Source organism: Gracilinanus agilis, chromosome 1 (genome assembly GCF_016433145.1).
Source record: "Gracilinanus agilis isolate LMUSP501 chromosome 1, AgileGrace, whole genome shotgun sequence".
Classification (NCBI taxonomy): domain Eukaryota; kingdom Metazoa; phylum Chordata; class Mammalia; order Didelphimorphia; family Didelphidae; genus Gracilinanus; species Gracilinanus agilis.
The window spans coordinates 505,868,889-505,887,046 of NC_058130.1; positions in this window are offsets into that span (position 1 = coordinate 505,868,889).

Here is an 18,158-nt window from a genome sequence, read left to right on the forward strand (position 1 = left end):
TAACAAGATAAAGAGGGAAAAGAAAGAATTCTTCTCAGGGAAATGGCATTTTAGCTGCTTTGCACAATGAAACACCTTTGCTGAAACATGACAGAGTTATGTACTCAGCGTGTATCATATAACAATCTATGTGAAAGTACTCACAGAGCTAAGGCAAAAAAAATGTAGAAAATATTGTTGCTAATAGTGTTCCAATCCTGGGGTGTGTGTGTGTGTTTTTTCTATAGCTATGTACTAATCAGGCTTTTAATTTTGACTTCTGGATGAAATAATATTTTTAGGAATTTGGAAATAGTATCCATTTGTCTTATATAAACTAGTTTTAACACAAGCACAATTCTAATTAGATAATAGAAACCTAGAATTGAAGAATAAGAGTTCATAGTATGTAATATAGTTGGGGAGCAATTTGACTTAGTGGGGAAAAAAAACATTGAATTTCGAATCAGAAGACTTAGAACTCTTTTATTTACTTGGCTGGGTGACTCCTGGCCATTTTCTGCCCCTGCTTCCTCATTTATAAAAATATCAGGTAGGATTGGAATTCTAAAACCCCATTTTAGCTTACTGTGAATTCCATGAAGGAATGTCAATTGTCAATCTAGAATTTTTTTTATAAACCCTTGTACTTCAGTGTATTGTCTCATAGGTGGATGATTGGTAAGGGTGGGCAATGGGGGTCAAGTGACTTGCCCAGGGTCACACAGCTGGGAAGTGGCTGAGGCCGGGTTCGAACCTAGGACCTCCCGTCTCTAGGCCTGACTCTCACTCCACTGAGCTACCCAGCTGCCCCTAGAATTTTTTTTAATAGTAGCAGCTGTGCTATTAAATTAAGAGGCTCTAGAAATGTTATTCAGTCTTCTAAAAATTAATGCAAGTCTATTGGGGCCCCTCTATCAACAAAAGATATTTTCCCAGACCTACTACCAATGGCTGAAGCAACAAATATAAGCAAATACCTATTGACCTTCATATATGTGTTTTCTCCCTCTCCCTGGTCCTGTCCCTCAACTTGGTATTCTATGGCCTCCTAACCAATACTCCCCCCAAAACACTAAAAAAAAACGTGAAAGTAGAAGCAGAAGAGATCTCCACCTAGGGAAGAGTGCTGCCACAGATGGACTTTTAGACTTTGGGTTCACTATGATGACCGAAACCACACATAAGGAGCCCAACTATAATTAAGATACACTGTCTACACTTTTCCTAGTGCAAACACTTTAAAAAAAGAAAATAACTCAGTCCTGATATTTAATATATTTACTAATATATTAATATTTGCTAATATATGTTTAATATTGATTTCAAATTATGATACAAGGTTCTTCATTTACTATTTTGCCATTTTTATTTGTTTCTTGAATTTTAAAGAAGAAAAGGGTTTTGGAGCTGCCTTTTCATACAAGTAGAGTACTGATGTAATGGGATCCTTGTTGAATGGTTATAGAAGGGGGTTTTTCCACCCCTAGTATAAGAAAAAAATACTCTTATTAGGTGACACTGGTATTATTGATGCCATGTATCTGTGGTCTGTTTACATTATTCTTATTCTTTTCAAGTATGCAAATCTCTTTTTAACGTTCAAGAAATAAGTATCATGATATTAATTAAGAAAGCTACCATGAATTAAGTCTATGAGAGAGTATCAATCACCATGGGAAATTCCCCATATGGGGACTCCCTCCACCAATATATTGTGTTCATTAATCACAATAGTATCTACACATATATTTATATTTTTCTAAAATATGTATAAAGATTTATTCAGTCTATACAAGGCTTCTTGAATTTACAGATTCAGATGTGGATTCACAGACCAGTGCCTCATAGATTGGGAACCACTGTTCTATAGGAATGTAATCAACCCCTTTTTTAAAGGACATTTAACCTTGGTTTAACAGTAGGAAGTTGACCTCAATTATCCCATTTCTCCTTCCATTTCTAGGAGGGAAAATACATCAGAAAAATGTGTTTCTAGTAAACTAGGTGCTTTCTTACAGTCACTTGATGAATGTTGGGAATGGATGAATGATGTTTATTTCTGTATGACTGTAACATTTATTCTAGCTCTTTGGTAGTATGCTTACATGATTTTTCAGTGGGTATTTCTTCAGATTAAAACACATCTATCTGAAGGCTTTCTTTATGGTAGGAAATCAGCTCTAAAATCATTTGTATAAAATGTGAAAGTACATTGAAGAAACATCATAAAGAATACTTTGAAACAAACAGGGAATTTTTGTGGTGTGTAGTTGTTGCTGTTTATGTTCAGTCATTTTGGTTCTGTCTGACTCTTCATGTCCCCATTTGGGGTTTTCTTGCCAAAGATACCGGAGTGGTTTGCCATTTCCTTCTCCAGCTCATTTCAGAGATGAGAAAACTAAGGCAAACACAGTTAAGTGACTTTCCCAGGGTCAAACAGCTAGTTAAATGTCTGAGGCTAGATTCGAACTTGGATCTTCCTGATTCCAAGCCTGGCGTTCTATCTACTGCACTACCAACCAACCCTAAGGTGGGTAGGCAGGCTGCAGTAGAAACAGTGTCTGCATATTTGTTATTTTCCTGTGATTGTACCAAAAAGTGCCTTTAAAAGATAATTAAATGTTGAATCTGTTATTGAATTGTACAAAAGTTAATTTTTTATTTTTGTTAATGTTCATAGAGTAATAAATACATTTCACATAAACTTCAGTATCCTGGATTTTTAAAAAATGTGTACAAGGCATTTTTTTCCAAGAAATAGTTTTCTGCCAACAAAATCAAGAAGCATGCCTAAGCAAGAATGTATTATTTAGAATAAAGTTTTAGGCCCAAGGTAATTAATTTCTTCCTGCTGCTCAGCAAAATTCCAACCATTTCCCAACTGTCAGTTGGTACATATTTAGAGATTACAAGTTATTTTTCATATAAGCTAAGCACAATTTTTTTTAGTCTTGACCTGTGATTCCGTTGGTATATAGAATTAGCCATGAAGAAATTTTCTTTATCACCACACTCCTGAAATAATGCATTCCAAAATCTGTTCTCTACTCTCTGATCTCTCAGGTTTTTCGTCACTGCTAATTCTTCCTCAAACCCAAAGCTGGATTTCTTTGGCCATCATCCTACTCACAAGCTACTGAATTGTGCTGACTAGGTCCACTGCAAATTTTTATGTAATTTAATCTCAGCTGGGCCCTCTTGGCAGTAAAATTATCCCTTTCCCTAATTGATTCTCTATTGACCTCCCCACAGTCAATTTCACACTTTTCCCTCACACACAGACACACACAATTTCAGACTTTCTCTTCTTAAGATTTCAAGGTCATCCCTTCTCTCACTTTAGCAAGATGCTTTACCTCATGGTTGACAGAGAAAATAGACATCATCATGAAATCTCTCTTTATCCTGATTCTCAAATAAGAACACATGCACACATACAAATACAAACATACTTTGAATGACCTCCTTAGTTTTCATGAGAACTAATATAATCCATCTCTATGTATATTACTATCAGATCAATATATCCAGTCTTTGTCTAACTTCTAAACTTGACATTTTGAACAACTTGCCTCATGAGAATTTAAAACTTGACATATACAAAACAATTTATTCTCTTTAATCCTAACCCCCCCACCTATACCCCACCTATATTTTTATAGGTGGGAAATCAATCATTTTCAGTTGTATCTGAGTCTTTGTGACTCCATTTGGGGTTTTCTTAGCAAAGATACTGGAATGGTTTGCCATTTCCTTCTCCAGCTCAGTTTACAGATGAGGAAACTGAGGCAAACAGGATTTAGTGACTTGCCCAGGGTCACACAGCTAATAAGTGGCTGAGGCCAAAATTGAACTCAGAAAGATAAGTCTTCCCAACTCCAAGCCCATCATTCTATCTATTGTTGTACTTAGCTGGAGTATATAGGTCAAGCCCTTTTCAGGACTACTCATCTATCTCACCAAATGCTCTAAGAAGCTGTAGCAGGCACAGCAGCCAGACCCTAGTAAAACCATCTGGACAGATGGGCTAAACTGGGTAGAGGGTAACAGAAAGACCTCAGAACCTATCATTGACTCAAATGGAAACATTGAAAGAATAGGCAAACAAAAATTATTTGTTCCGATGACCATGAGGGCAGCTCAAGCAGGCTCTATGAAGTTCTTAGAGCTTGATCAGACATTGAAGAAACTAAAATCAAGATCATCCACTGAATCCTGGGCCATCACTTGTCATTCTGATTTTCTTCTTGCCCTTAGACTTCAGTGACTCTGGAAGAGAGAGTGAGACTGAAGACTACACAACTCTGCTTCACCTAAATCCAATTTACTGCAAGTAAAGACATCATCCCATGCTGCCATTGATTCTCTTAAAAAATGAAGGATCAATGATAACAGATGGGAAATCTAATCTTCTAAAGAGATCCTAGTACCTAATTATTATTAATTTTATTTTTTGAACTACCTTCTGATGAATAAATAAAATTTCCCACTACTTTTATTCCCTCTGTAAAAGCAAATTATACTTGTACAGGTGTGCTACCAGGAAGTAATTTTCAGGAACACCTAAATTGTTTGACAGTTTCAGAAAACTGGAGGAACATTGAAGCATCTGTATTCTCTGTCCTCATAGCCTTGATCAGGCCTTGCTTGGCAAAATATAATACCCATTCCTATTAAAAACCATAGTGAACATATATAGCATATATATTCATATATGCATATGTAGTCTAACATGAAATACATATAGTGAATTAATATCAATATATAAAAGTAAGAACCATTCCCCAATGGATAAAGTGATAAAAAAAGACCCAGGAATAAAGTTTTTAGGAAAATTACAATTACTGACAAACATGAAAGATTCCTCCTAAAACTAGTAAGAGAAAGGGAAAATTATTGAGGATCTATCTCAATCTTTCCTTTCGAAACAGCACAGAAAATAATAGCCAATATTAGAGAGGCTGTAAGTGTAATAATTAAAAGGACCACTAATGAATGTTACATAGAAGGGAGATAGAGAAAGCCTATGTGGTGAGTCTCTCTTCCAGCTTTCCCCTGGGACCGAATATACACTGGGAGACTTTAAGGAGGTGTCACCCCGAAACTGGATGGCCGTGCTGCCCTACAGGAGTTGGAAGCTCGAGGCTTTCCTATAAGAGGAGGTATGTGGTACCTCAATCCAATCCTGAATAAGGACAGGGTTCACACAAACACCCCCCCCAATCAGTTAAATTCACAGTGGGTGGTCCAGCTTCAAGATGGAGGCAGCCAGACCAAGCTGTGGTTCCCCTCTCCCTTGTTGTCTCTCAGGCACTCTGGAATGCTATCTGACTGTTGAATGGCTTTTTATTATTCGTAAATCAGGGATTGGGGAAAGGGGTGAAGGGCAGAGGGATTTTTGGATGCCCTCTTCGCTATTCCTATAAGGTCCGTCACTTAGGTGGGAACCCTATTGGTTCCCACTCCTAAGCTTCTCCCCTTGCCCCTTCTTCTTCTATTTCTATTTCTATTTTTCTGTTTCTATCCTTTTCTATAATTGTAAGTTTTGACTGAAAATGGTCTCTCAGCAAGGTTGGGTAATGGGTGAAGGAGACTAAGAGATTGCTCTCAAAATGGAGTCCAAAAACTTAGTTGACTTGAAGTCTTGATGGGTGAGATGCGAGAGAATGGCTTTGACCAGGGATTCAGGGTTTCAATTTCCAAAAGAAATATCCTCAGGAAGCCCTCGGGACTGGATCCAAGCTGGGATGTCCACCTCCTCCCTCTTCCCAGTCCTCCACTGGAAGAGCTCTCCTCTCCTCTCCTCTTCTGAGTCAATTCCCAGAATCCTCTCTGGTCTCAACTGTCAGCAACTGCCTTCTCTGGTTCCTTTGGTCCCATCTCCCTTGCACAAGTCCCATTCTTACATAAGAAGACAGGTACCTAAATATATATCTAGTAGAATTAGTAACAGGTTCAGCCATTTTTGGAAACAATTTGAAATTGTGTAAGAAATGTCACCAAAGTGTTTATTTCCTTTGACATAGTTGTCCTACAAAGTGTCTAATTCCTTTGACATAGTCATCCTACCATTGGACATTTAGCCTAAGGAGGTCAAAGATAGAAAGAAAAAAATACTTGTACCACAATTTGTGGTAGAAAACACATGGGGGAACAAGTGAATGTCTATTGATTGAGGAATGGCTCAACATTGTGGAATATGAAAATAAAAGAATGCTATATATTTTTTACCAATGTTGAAAAAATAATGTGAGATTTTTTTTTTATGGATTGGCATAGAGTGAAGTTAATAGAATCAGGAGAACTATATACAACTACATTAATGTAATAACAATCAAGGAAAACAACACTAAAGGGTAGACAAATTCTAATTGATTTTTCAGTCCCAGAAAGTTGGGAAACAATGGTTATAGAATATAATATATAACACTAGATATCAGGAAATAACTGACGTAAAAGCAAAGGACACAGCACTAACAATTAGGGGGTCACAAAAAACCTCATGTAACATGCACCTGAGCTGAGCTTTCATGGATGATGGGAATTCTAAGAGGAAAAACTAGGACAGGACATTTGAGAAATAGGGGAATGGATATTCTGGATAAAGTTGTAGGGCAAAAAATGTAATGTAGAGCACAAAGAAGACCAAGTAGTTCTATTTGATTGGAATATTAAGTCTATGAAATAACAGGAAATTGAACACACATGGAATAAATCTTCAATGACAAGCTGGAAATTAGATCATGAATGGTTTTAAATACCACATTGAAGATGACATTTTTTCTAGAGGAAACAAGGTATCATTGAAACTTCTTAAACATGAAAAATAACAGGATCAAATTGTACTTTAGATGGATTAATTTGGCAACTGTGTGGTGGATGGATTTGCTCAGGGACAGGCAGGTAGTTAGTCCTCTTGGGCAATTGTTGTAGTAGCATGTTACTGTGCACCCTGTTTTTGCTTTTCTAATTAAAGTTAGATGTTTAGAATATCTGAAAGAGAAATAATATACTTTAAAGTATGTTATTTAGTTGAATAGGCCTTCAGCTTCACTCACTTTCTAGCTCTTGGATTTCTACTCTTTTACAGTCCAACATCACATGGCTGAGGCTCAAGGACTAGTAATCTTTGCAATCTTTTATCTGGCCTCAAGGGGCAGATTTTTACTTTATATTTATCTTATTTTCCCAGTTACATGAAATGACAATTTTCAACATGTGTTTTCCGAAATTATAAGATCCAAATTCTCTCCCTCCATTTCTTCCCTCCTTCCTCCTTGAGATAGCAAGCACTCTGATCTGGGTTGTACTTGTATGATCATGCAAAACTTATTTGCATATTGGTCATTGCAGTGAGAGAATACTCATATAAAACCCAAACCCTAAAATAAAAACAAATAAAATAGAGTGAAAAATATTATGTTTGCCCTGGGTTTATTGCTCTGGGATTTTTCATCTCCTTAACAGGAGAACTAGACACCCAATGATTCAATTCCAAATCTTCCTCCTTTTCCTGGGGAATAATTTTACTTTGGGGTACTAGACCAAGTACAAACATAAATCAGATATGAAATATGTAGTTTTATTCCCTCACAGCAAATGGAATGCTAAATAACAAAAAAGCATGAAATGATTATGATGTTGAGAGGCTAATTAATTCAAGCTTTGTTGGCACTTTTGCAACAAAACTTCTATTTCGTTGACATTTTACCTTTACTCATTGGATCAACTTCAAGAAGACTCACTCTTTCAGGTATATCTCCCTGTCTCTTCTCTCTCTCTCTCTGAACCACCCTCTGCCCTCTATCCCTCTCTGTCTCTGTCTCCCACTCCTGCCCCTACTTCCGCTCTCTCCTCTTTATGTGTCTGTTTCTCTGTCTCTCCCCCTCACCTCACACCCCTTTCTCCTGTTTCTCTTGGTATGTCTATCTCTGCCTGTCCATTTGTCAGATTCTTCCTTTCCTGTAGTCTGCCTCTGCTGCTGTTGCCATTGCAATTGCTCTGGTAGCCACTCCCCTGCTGCTTGGAAAGGTGAAGACGCCAAGTGCCTTTAAAGAAAACCGGAATGGGAGGCAGCCCTGCCCCGTCCTAGGCAGACGCTTGCTGTTAGTAGCCTAGAAGGACCCAACCCTCCTGAGTTCTGAGTCCTTCTTACATCAAAGGATCTGCAGGAAAAACAGGCCTGAAGAGATGACATCATCCTTTTATAATGTGAAATCAGTTGATTTTAAGCAGCATTTTTAAATTTTTTAATAAACTCCACTTGAAATATTCTTATAAGTTAATTATTGGCAGTCAGAAAAATAGTTTTTGATTGGGTAAAATCCACTCACCCCTTCTTTCTCTTTGCCTCTGCCTCAGTCAGAACGTGTTTATGCCATTTTAGATTCTTTTTCCTTTTATTAGCTTGTTTGGAAACCCACACCATCTTATCAGCCTTCCTGGGCACAACCTTCATTCAAGGTCTTTGTATACTTGGAAAATGATGTTATTTAGACCAATCTTCCTTTGATCTTGCATGTTTCACTTTTCTTTCCCCAGCATCTTTTCAAAGCTTCGACTTCCATTTGTAGCCCATATTTTACAATGTAGGTTATGATCCTTATGGTACTGTAGATTTAAAGATGGGAAAGGACGTTAAAGGCTATCAGTTTCAAGCCCCATCTTTTTTTACCATTGAGGAAACTAAGACACAGAGCTTTATTTTAGAACCTTGTCCAGGGTCCCACAGGTAATAAGTGTTTGAGACAGAATTTGAATTCAAGTCTTCATGATCCAAGTCTAGCACTCTACTAATTATACCAAGCTGTGTTCAAAATTCATTTAAACTAAAAGTATCCACTTTGGAGAATGTGGGGGAAGGGAGAGACTGGATCTTCCATTTCACTCTGCTTTCTGACCTGAGCCAATTTTTTCCTCCTTAGGCAATCTGGTCCCCTGCTGCTACCATGCCAATGCTGAACTTAGTGTGGACCCCCAATAGTTTTAGCCCCCTACAGCTAGCTTAGCACTCCCTCACCATAGAAAATCCACTGTCTCATTCTCCCAAGAAGCCTGGATTTATGGCATGAGGTACCACACCTGGTAAGAATCAAGTTTCGAAAATGTTTAGATTCATTTGGATTGCATAATCTGTCACAAGAATAATACTAAAAGCAAGAATAGTTCATAGTTCAATAATCACACTTGTTTTCCAAAGCATTTCCCCTTGTAGTATTATGTCGTCTCTATTGACTATATCGTAGGGGTACTACAAATACTATGAAGGCAGAAAATCATGTATAGTCTGTCCTCAGAATGGTCTTACTCCTGGGCAACAGACCTCATTGGGGTGATTTCAGGGCAGGCAGGGAAGGCCTAAAAAAATTAAAAAACATCTTTTCTTGTCCCTGATTATTATTGCTTCTAGTTGTTAGTGAGAGCTCAGTAGTCGTCTTTGATCCTTATTAAAATGGAAGTAATTCTCAGAGGAAATACTTCAAACTGTTATCATTATGCATAGTTTAATAAAAAAAATGAATGATCTGAGAGTTTGGACAGGTCACTGAATACCTGTTTTGGTGTGCAGGTGAATTGGTAAGGGAAAGGTAAGTTTACTGAAGAGTTCTCTAAGGGTTAAAATGAGCAAAGGACTCAGACATTGCCTTATGGCAAACTTTCCCTACTTCACCACCATTGTGAGATGCAAAAAGAATAGAAAATCTGCTGACATGAAAACCTTGTTTGCCCTTTACATCTCACTAATTCACATTCACCCATTTTAAGGCCTCTATTAACTCCTCCTAAGGCTTCTGTAAGAGTTCTTGTTTTGTTCACAGAAGTAGGAGTCTGGAGCAATCAGGAAACTTTTCTAGCTAGTTTTCCTCATTTCCACATTGCCTATGTGAGAAAGAGCACCAGGGATGCCTTTTTTTCCAGAGCGAACCCTTTAGCCCTTTCTGTGTATTCTTTAAAATGAACATTGCACAAGAGACCTCTTCTTATTAAAATTTTTCTGACAACTCTACCATGTCACTAACCAGTCCTACAGCATGCTGGTGACTAAGTGGAGGAGGAGGAAATCAGTGAGGACTTCTGGAAGTGGTGAATATGAAACTGGCTTTAAAGGAGATAGATGGACAGAGATGGGTATAGAGGAGTTCTCCTTTTCTATGTTTATACTAACATTAGTATATTATATATGATTCCCTCTACTCATATATCCACTATATCCTAGTTGAAGCCTTTATTACCTCTTGTTTGGAGAGTCTGCCTTAAATCTTCTCCACATTCCAATTATAAAAGATAATCTAATTAAGCAACTTAAGCTTATATTCATTTTTTATGACTCCATATAAATATATATTCTCCTTATGTCATCCTATTAGGTAATCAGGGTTTTAATAATAAATTGTAATCACAATAGATTTAATAATAAGAAATAATTCTAATTATTAATTAACTGTGTGTGTGAGAATCAGTAATCAATAATTGTAGTATGCATAAAGATAATAATAGAATTCCCTGTAGATATCTTTTTCAAGGAAAGTTTGTGCATGCTTTCAATGTCTTGAAATATATCCAAAAGTTTCTGAGGCTATTATCTCATTTGCCTTCAAATCTACAGAATAGGCTTGGTTATCCTCATTATTATCATATGGGATGGAGGGGCACATAAATCTGTCCTAAAGAAAAGGGATATGACAAGTTCTGACCTTCTTTATAAAAATACCCCCAGACTTTTGTCAAGAAGATACCCAGGCTTCTTGCAAAAAAACAAACAAAAAAAAAAACCTCCAACTTTCTTGTTAGGAAGATGTCTAGCCATCAAATATATATATATATTTCCCTTGTCAACTTGAAATCTGGAGATCCTGAGTTTGCCACCGTCCCCTGAGAACTCACCCCAAGGGAAGTCCAAGATTCCACCATTTCAGAATGAACAATAGACTTTAAGGCCCTTATCCTTTGCCTTCTAGAATATATATTCCATGTTCTTTGCTTCTTTATAGTGGTGGGTACTAAGTTGTGAGTGATCCTGACTGACTCCTTTGGTACTTGGTACTTTGAACTCTTTCTTTCTGTCTGCTTATGATATTTTTTTCTTTGATCTGTGTATGAAAACTCCTACAAATGATAAATCAGAAAGGGAAACCCTGGGATGATGTTACTATGGTTAGCCAAGAGTGTTGGTTAGCTAACCCTCAGAGTAACCCTAACTGACTAATCAGGGAGCTGATGGCTTCTCCCTGCCCAGCTAGCCCTCTAGCAGAGAGCTAGACAGAATAGCTTGTTGTTTCTAACAGAAAAGGGGGCCCTCCTAGAAGATGTTGGTTGATTCTAGTCAAGAGGGATTTGACTAGTGGACCCCAGGAGAGAAACCCCTTTTGCTGACAGAGAGGCTATGGCTGTGCTCTTTCTGTCCCACTAGAGCAGGGTGAAAGAAATGGGGAAGAAGAAGTCTGTCCAGGATAAAGACACCTAAGGAATTTAGGATTGGCTTTTGTTCAGGTCTTTGCCTGAACTTCCTAGGGGTCTCCTCCTGTGCAGGCCTTGCAGGGGAGGAGGCAATGGCAGACACCTCAAGATCTGGCTACACTTGAGGCTTCTTAGAGCCTTCCCCTCTAAGGAACCCTTTCTCCCTTTAGGCCCCCCTTCACCCTCACAGTTTTATCTGACTGCATAATAGTAACTGAAGGTTCTTTAATAACCAGTTTAAAGGGAAGGGGTCAGGATGGAGGGAATTAGGATTTGCCCTAACCTAAAGCACAGAGTGTTTTCAAGTCTCTCTCAGATGTGGAGGTTTCTTTCTTTCTATCCTATGCTGTTACTATGCTAGTTTGCTTGAGCTCAAAGTCCATAGCAGTAGTCAGCAAGTGAAACAGGGTCTTGATCTTCAGGCCTGGCTTAGCCTGTCTCTCCCAGTTGTTCTCCTCAAGGCAGGCTTTCAGTTCAACCAGCTCCTAAAATCATTGTCCTTCGGTAGCTCAAATCTCGGGGATCAGGGCAGAGGCAAGAGTTGGGAAAATCCCAAGAATAGATATGGTTTCTATCCTGAGAGGCAGAGGGCAAGCTCCTTTCCCTCTCCAGACCCAGGACAGAACCCTCAAGACCAATTGTCCTTTCTCAGAAGTCTCTCCTCCTCGCCCCTCCAACTGCCTTCTTTGTCCATCAAACCTCCCAACATTCCAAACCATCTCTGCGCAATTTTCCCTACATCTGAAAGTTCTGGATTTATTTCTAATGTTCCTGGGAGTTTTCATTTTGGGGTTTCTTTCTCCTGGTAACCAATGGATTCTTTCTATTTCCACTTTGTCTTCTGGTTCTAAGAGGTTTAAAGAATTTTTAAACCCATAACTTCTGTGTATTGGCTCCTTGGTGGAAGAGTGGTAAAGGTGAGCAGTGGGGGTCAAGTGACTTGCCCAGGGTCACACAGCTGGGAAGTGTCTGAGGCTGGATTTGAACCTAAGACCTCCCATCTCTAGACCTGACTCTCAATCCACTGAGCTACCCAGCTGCCCCCGGTTTAGAGAATTTTAAGATTTCTTGAGGTAAGATGTCTGGATTCATTTTTTGGTCATAGTATTCAGATAGTCCAATAATTCTTATATTTTCTATTTTTCAAATTTTTACTTATTTTAATATTTCATATTATCTCATGGATTCATTGAACTCTATTTGGTCTGCTCTAATTTTTAGTGGGCTTCTGGCGTGTGCACAGTTTTAGACTTCTTGTATCAAGTTATTAATCCCCTTTCCAATTTTATCTTCTCTGTCTTTCATTTCTTTTCCATTTTTTTCCTCAAGCACTGTCATTCCATTTGTATATGTGTGATGTGTGTATATATATATATGTGTGTGTGTATTTATGTGTGTATATATATATACACACACATATAGTTTTGCTTGTGTGTGTGTGTGTGTGTGTGTGTGTGTGTGTTGTAAAGTTTAGGGGTATTTAGGAGATGAGGAAGGGTATTTTGGAGAGGGGAGAGACGACAGAAAGATGGGTCAGTGACTAAATGATTTGTGGCTTCCCTTCTCAATGTCCCTTACTACTGTGGCAAACAAAAGGAATTCTCTGAAATGGTGGTAGTTTGGAGGCGGGGCCAGCTTCCAGGGACAGAGGGGAACCCTGTCCTAAGGGTTTAGGTGAGTGGGGACTCTGGTCAGCATGGCACGGGGCCCCAATATCCACAAGCCCTACCAGCTCCCTCACACAGCAGATCTGGCTAAGTCAGCAGTTCTAATTGTGGAAACAGGGAGGAACACCTTCTGTGGCTGAGAGGCTGTCTTTGAAATGCCCTCACATGCACCCCACAAGAGAGGTACCCCTGGTTAAGGTAGGCTAAGGATGACAGAACTAGTGTCTTTCAGTGACCTTCTTTCTCTTCTTTAGGAATCTGACTGTGATTTTCTATTCCTGAAGTAGTTTAATTTTTATAGAAATCAAGAAATGAGGATAGATTTGAGGGGAGAGGAGACCCTACTGGGGTTTCTTGTTTTTCTTCGACTGAGCCAAGATGACTCAGCTTCAACTTACCTATCCTCTTCTTATCTATCAAAGTCTCTCTCCTAACTTAACAAGTGGCAAGTGTCCTTCTTGGGAAGATCAAGGGATGGAAAGGATCTTCAGGGTGACTCCCCTGAAGTTAAGGGATCAAACCCTTCTCAGCAGCTTCCGTTGTTCATCCTTCCTCTAATGGAGGCTCTCCAACAACAGGAACCTTCTTTCTCTTCTGAGCAAGGAAATGGAGGCAAGGCTTTTCCACAGGTTGGAATCTAGAGCTCTAGGACTTTGCTCCACATTCAACAGAGTTCAAAGACCCTTCAGTTAGCAGTTTCTCCCATAATCCTCTCACTTCAATTGTCACTCCCTCTCCTTTCACATTCCAACTGCTGTCTGCTCCATCTCAGGGGGCCAAAAAGTCAAAAGCTTGATTCAGTTTATAGTGTGTGTACAAAAACAACCACCTTTTAAAAACTCTTGCTTCATCTCTTCTGGGAATTCTAGATGAATTTGTGTCCAAGCTGTTTTTTACTATGGGGCATTGCTTATAGATGATTTGTAGTTATTTTCTTCCTCAAGTTTGTTTATTGAGATTTCCTACTACCAATAAAAGCTTATTTTATGTTGGGGGTATTTTAGTTTGCCCATTCTTCTAGACTATTTCCTGACTTCAGACTCGATGTTAGAGTTGAACTCTGCCATACTTCTGGAAAGAAGGTTTGGGCCGGTCCTATTGCCACTTTCTTGGCATACTGAATGTTGTGGTATTCTAGGAATTCAGGGTCAGACTGGGAACCTGCAAGCTTTCAGTACTTCCAAAATGGTTGATCTAGGACAAAGTCTGAGTGCTGGCACCCCAGACTAAGCTCTGCTAGTTCCTGACCTAGGTTTGAATCCAAACAAGAATAGACTGTTGCTGGATTCCACTCCCATCAGTCATCTGGAAAGGTCAGTTGGTTTAGAGTGGCAGAATTGTAGGTTTCCCCTTTGGACTAAGATATCTGCCTTGGTTATTCCTCTGTAAGCTGGGACAGATGCTTAAAATTAGGTCCTACTTTGTTCTTGGCATCTAAGCCATATCACTGCTGCTGCTGACTTCTGAACGTCTCCCTTTCTGTTCATCTCTTTTAAACTCAAATCCACACCCAACACTTCTAAAATATTTTCTCATTTGCACTCACACTGCCCTCTGATTAATCCTGTGTGTCCCCTGAGGACTTAACATAATGAGCCAAAGATATTGACCTTACTATATAATTCTATTAATGTTCTCATAGATGTTTTGCCTCCTCAGTTAGATTGGTAGTCAGCTAGACTGTCCTAGAATGTAGGAATTACATATTCTTTTACTTCTTTATGCATTCCTTTCTCTGTATTCATATAGCCGCTGCCCTATTTCAGGACTTTACCTCCTCTCATTCAGATTAATGTAAATGCCTCCTAATTGGTCTCTCTGCCTCCTGTCTCTCCTCAATCTCTCTATCAAATTGAACTTCTTAAACTGTAGATCTAATTATGTATGCCATTCCTCTGCTGAAGAAATTCCATTGTATTCCTGTTGTATTTAAACCCCTGGCATTTAACACTCCTTGGTTTTGTCCTTAACCTGTCTTTGTAGGTTGATTTCATGTTTCTCCTTCCTCATTCATTCTATGTTGCAGTCATGCTAGCCTACTTAATCCCCCCCCCCCCATATACATGCTTCCATCTTTGCCTCTACTTCTTTGAAAAGACTGTTTCTTCTGCCTGACGTGTTCAAATCCTTCACGTTCTTCAAGCCTCATGCTGAGGGTGCCTTCAAAAGGAGTCAAGATCCAACCATTCTGGATGGCGATTTGGAACTCTGCCAGAAGGGCTTTAACAGACTATCTGCCTTTTGATCCAGCCAGAGCACTGCTTGGTTTATACCCCAAAGAGATAATAAGGAAAAAGACTTGTGCAAAAATATTTATAGCCACACTCTTTGTGGTGGCCAAAAATTGGAAAATGAGAGAATGTCCTTCAATTGGGGAATGGCTGAACAAATTGTGGTATCTCTTGGTAATAGAATACTACTGTGCTCAAAGGAATAATGAACTGGAGGAATTCCATGTGAATTGGAATGACCTCTAGGAATTGATGCAGAGTGAAAGGAGAAGATCCAGAAGAACATTGTACCCAGAGACTGATACACTGTGGTACAATAGAACATAACGGGCTTCTCTACTAGTAGCAATGCAATGATCCAGAGCAAGGCTGAGGGACTTATGAGAAAGAAAACTATCCACATTCAGAGGAAGAACTGTGGGAGGAGAAACACAGAAGAAAAACAACTGCTTGAACAAATGGGCTGTTGGGGATATTATTGGGGATGTAGACAATAACTCTAGTCCAACTATCAATAATATGGAATTAGATCTTAATCAATGATACATGTAAAACCCAGTAGAATTATGCAGCGGCTACAGGGAGGGGAGAGGGGTTTGGGGGAAGAGGGAAAGAACATGAAACATGTAACTATAGGAAAATATTCAAAATAAAAATTTAAAAATAAATTTAAAAAGGAGTCAAGAACGAATCTCTAATTTGTCAACATTCTCCCCCTTCCCTCCCTCCCCAAATTACTTTGCATTTAATATATAGTAAATATATTATAAGTAAATATATAACTATATATATATAAATATATATATACACATATAGGCATGTATGTGTGTTTGTGTATTCCTTCTTTCTAACAGAAGGATTCTTAACCTAGTGTCTGTGAACTTCTGTAAGAAAATATTTTGATAATTGTATTTCTATAAAGTTGGTTTCCTTTGTAATCCTGTGTATTTCATTTTATGTATATAAAAACATTATTCCAAGAAAAGACCCTGTGGTAGGCATGGTGTAATTTACCTATAATTCCTGCTACTAGAGAGGTTAAAGCTGACAGATCACAAGCTCTAGAGTTCTGAGCTACCATGGGCTAATGCCAATTGAATGTCCCTATTAACTCTGGCACCAACATGATGAGAAAGGGGTGGTAGAAGAGACACCAGGCTTTGTAAAGAGTTTGGCCACCACCTTCTTTTTTTTAAAACCCTTACCTTTCCTCAATACTGTGTATTGGTTCTAAGGCAGAAGAGCAGTAAGGGCTAGACAAGGGGGCTAAGTAACTTGGCCAGGGTCACACAGCTAGGAAGTTTCTGAGGCAGATTCTGAGGACCTCCTGTCTCTGGCTTGGCTCTCAATCCACCGAACCAACTAGCTGCCCCTAAATTTGGTCTTCTTAAGAACTTCCTAAGAATTGGCCCAGATTAGAAACAAAGCATGTCAGAGCGTATATACTGATTAGTGGTTGGTTTGGGCTGCTGTACTTCTAACCTGGGTAAGATAGAAAAGAAAGGAGAGAAGGAAGGAAGGAGAGAAGGAAGGAAAGAAGGAAGAAAGGAAGGAAGGCTTTGCCAGGTTGTGAAAGGATTTATGACACACAAAAAAGTAAGATCCTTAAGGTCAGAAAATGATTCATTTTTCCATAGTAACCCCAGTTCCTAGCAGAGTGCTTGACATACAAGAAACAATTGTATTGTTTATTATTGAATTGTGGGTATTCAACCATTTTTAAAAAAAAGTTTCCATTGATGTCTTCTGTTCCTTATCAACACCGACACTTTTAAGGTCCCTTATGCTCTTCCCACTGGAGAATTATCCTATTTAACAAACAATATTTTTCAGATTATAAAAAGAAAGAAAAATGACAAAAGGAAAAAAATAGCAAAACCAACCAAAACAGTGAAAAAGCAAGAAACATCAACATATCTTTTTTCCTGAATATCAAATATGACAGCAACATATAGTAAGAAAAAATCAGCAAACAAGCAATAAATAATATGAAGGGCATTAGGGCAGCTAGGTGGTACAGAGGTTAGGATACCAGTTCTGGAGTAGGAAAGACTGAATTTCAGTTGTGGCCCCAGGTAATTTTACTAGCTGTGTGACCCTAGGTAGGTCACTTAACCCTGTTGCCTCAGTTTCCTTATCTGTATATTGAGCTAGAGAAGAAAATGGCAAACCTCTCCAAAGCCTTTATTAAAAAAAACAAAAAAAAAAAAACAAAAAAAAAAACAAAGCCAGGAGACAGGTAGGTGACTCAGTAGATTGAAAGCCAGGCCTAGAGATGGAGATCCTGGGTTCAAATTTGACCTCAGATACTTCTGAGCTATATGACCCTGGGCAAGTCACTTAACTCCCATTGCCTAGCCCTTACCGCTCTTCTGCCTTGGAACCAATACACAGTATTAATTAAAATGGAAGGTAAGGGTTTAAAAAAAACAAACAGAAAGAAAACGCCAAATAGGGTCACAAAGAGTCAGGCATGACTGAAAAGACTGAGCAATGCTCAGTTGCTATATTCCTATGGCAGATCCTCTAAACCCATTATTTCTGCTGAGGGCACATCCATCCTAGTTACCCCCATTCACAACCTCAGAGTCATCTCTGACCCTCAGTTCTTCCCAACCAGGTCTTATTGATTCTACTTCCATTACAACATTTCTTATATATACATTCCTTCCTTCACTCACATGGCCACCATTGAATTTTAGGGCTTCATGATCTCTTGCCCAAACTATTACAATAGAATTTTAATTGACAACAAAATAGACAATAAACAGATAGTTCCTACTATGTGCCAGGCACTGTGCTAAGAGTTGGAGAGGTTAGA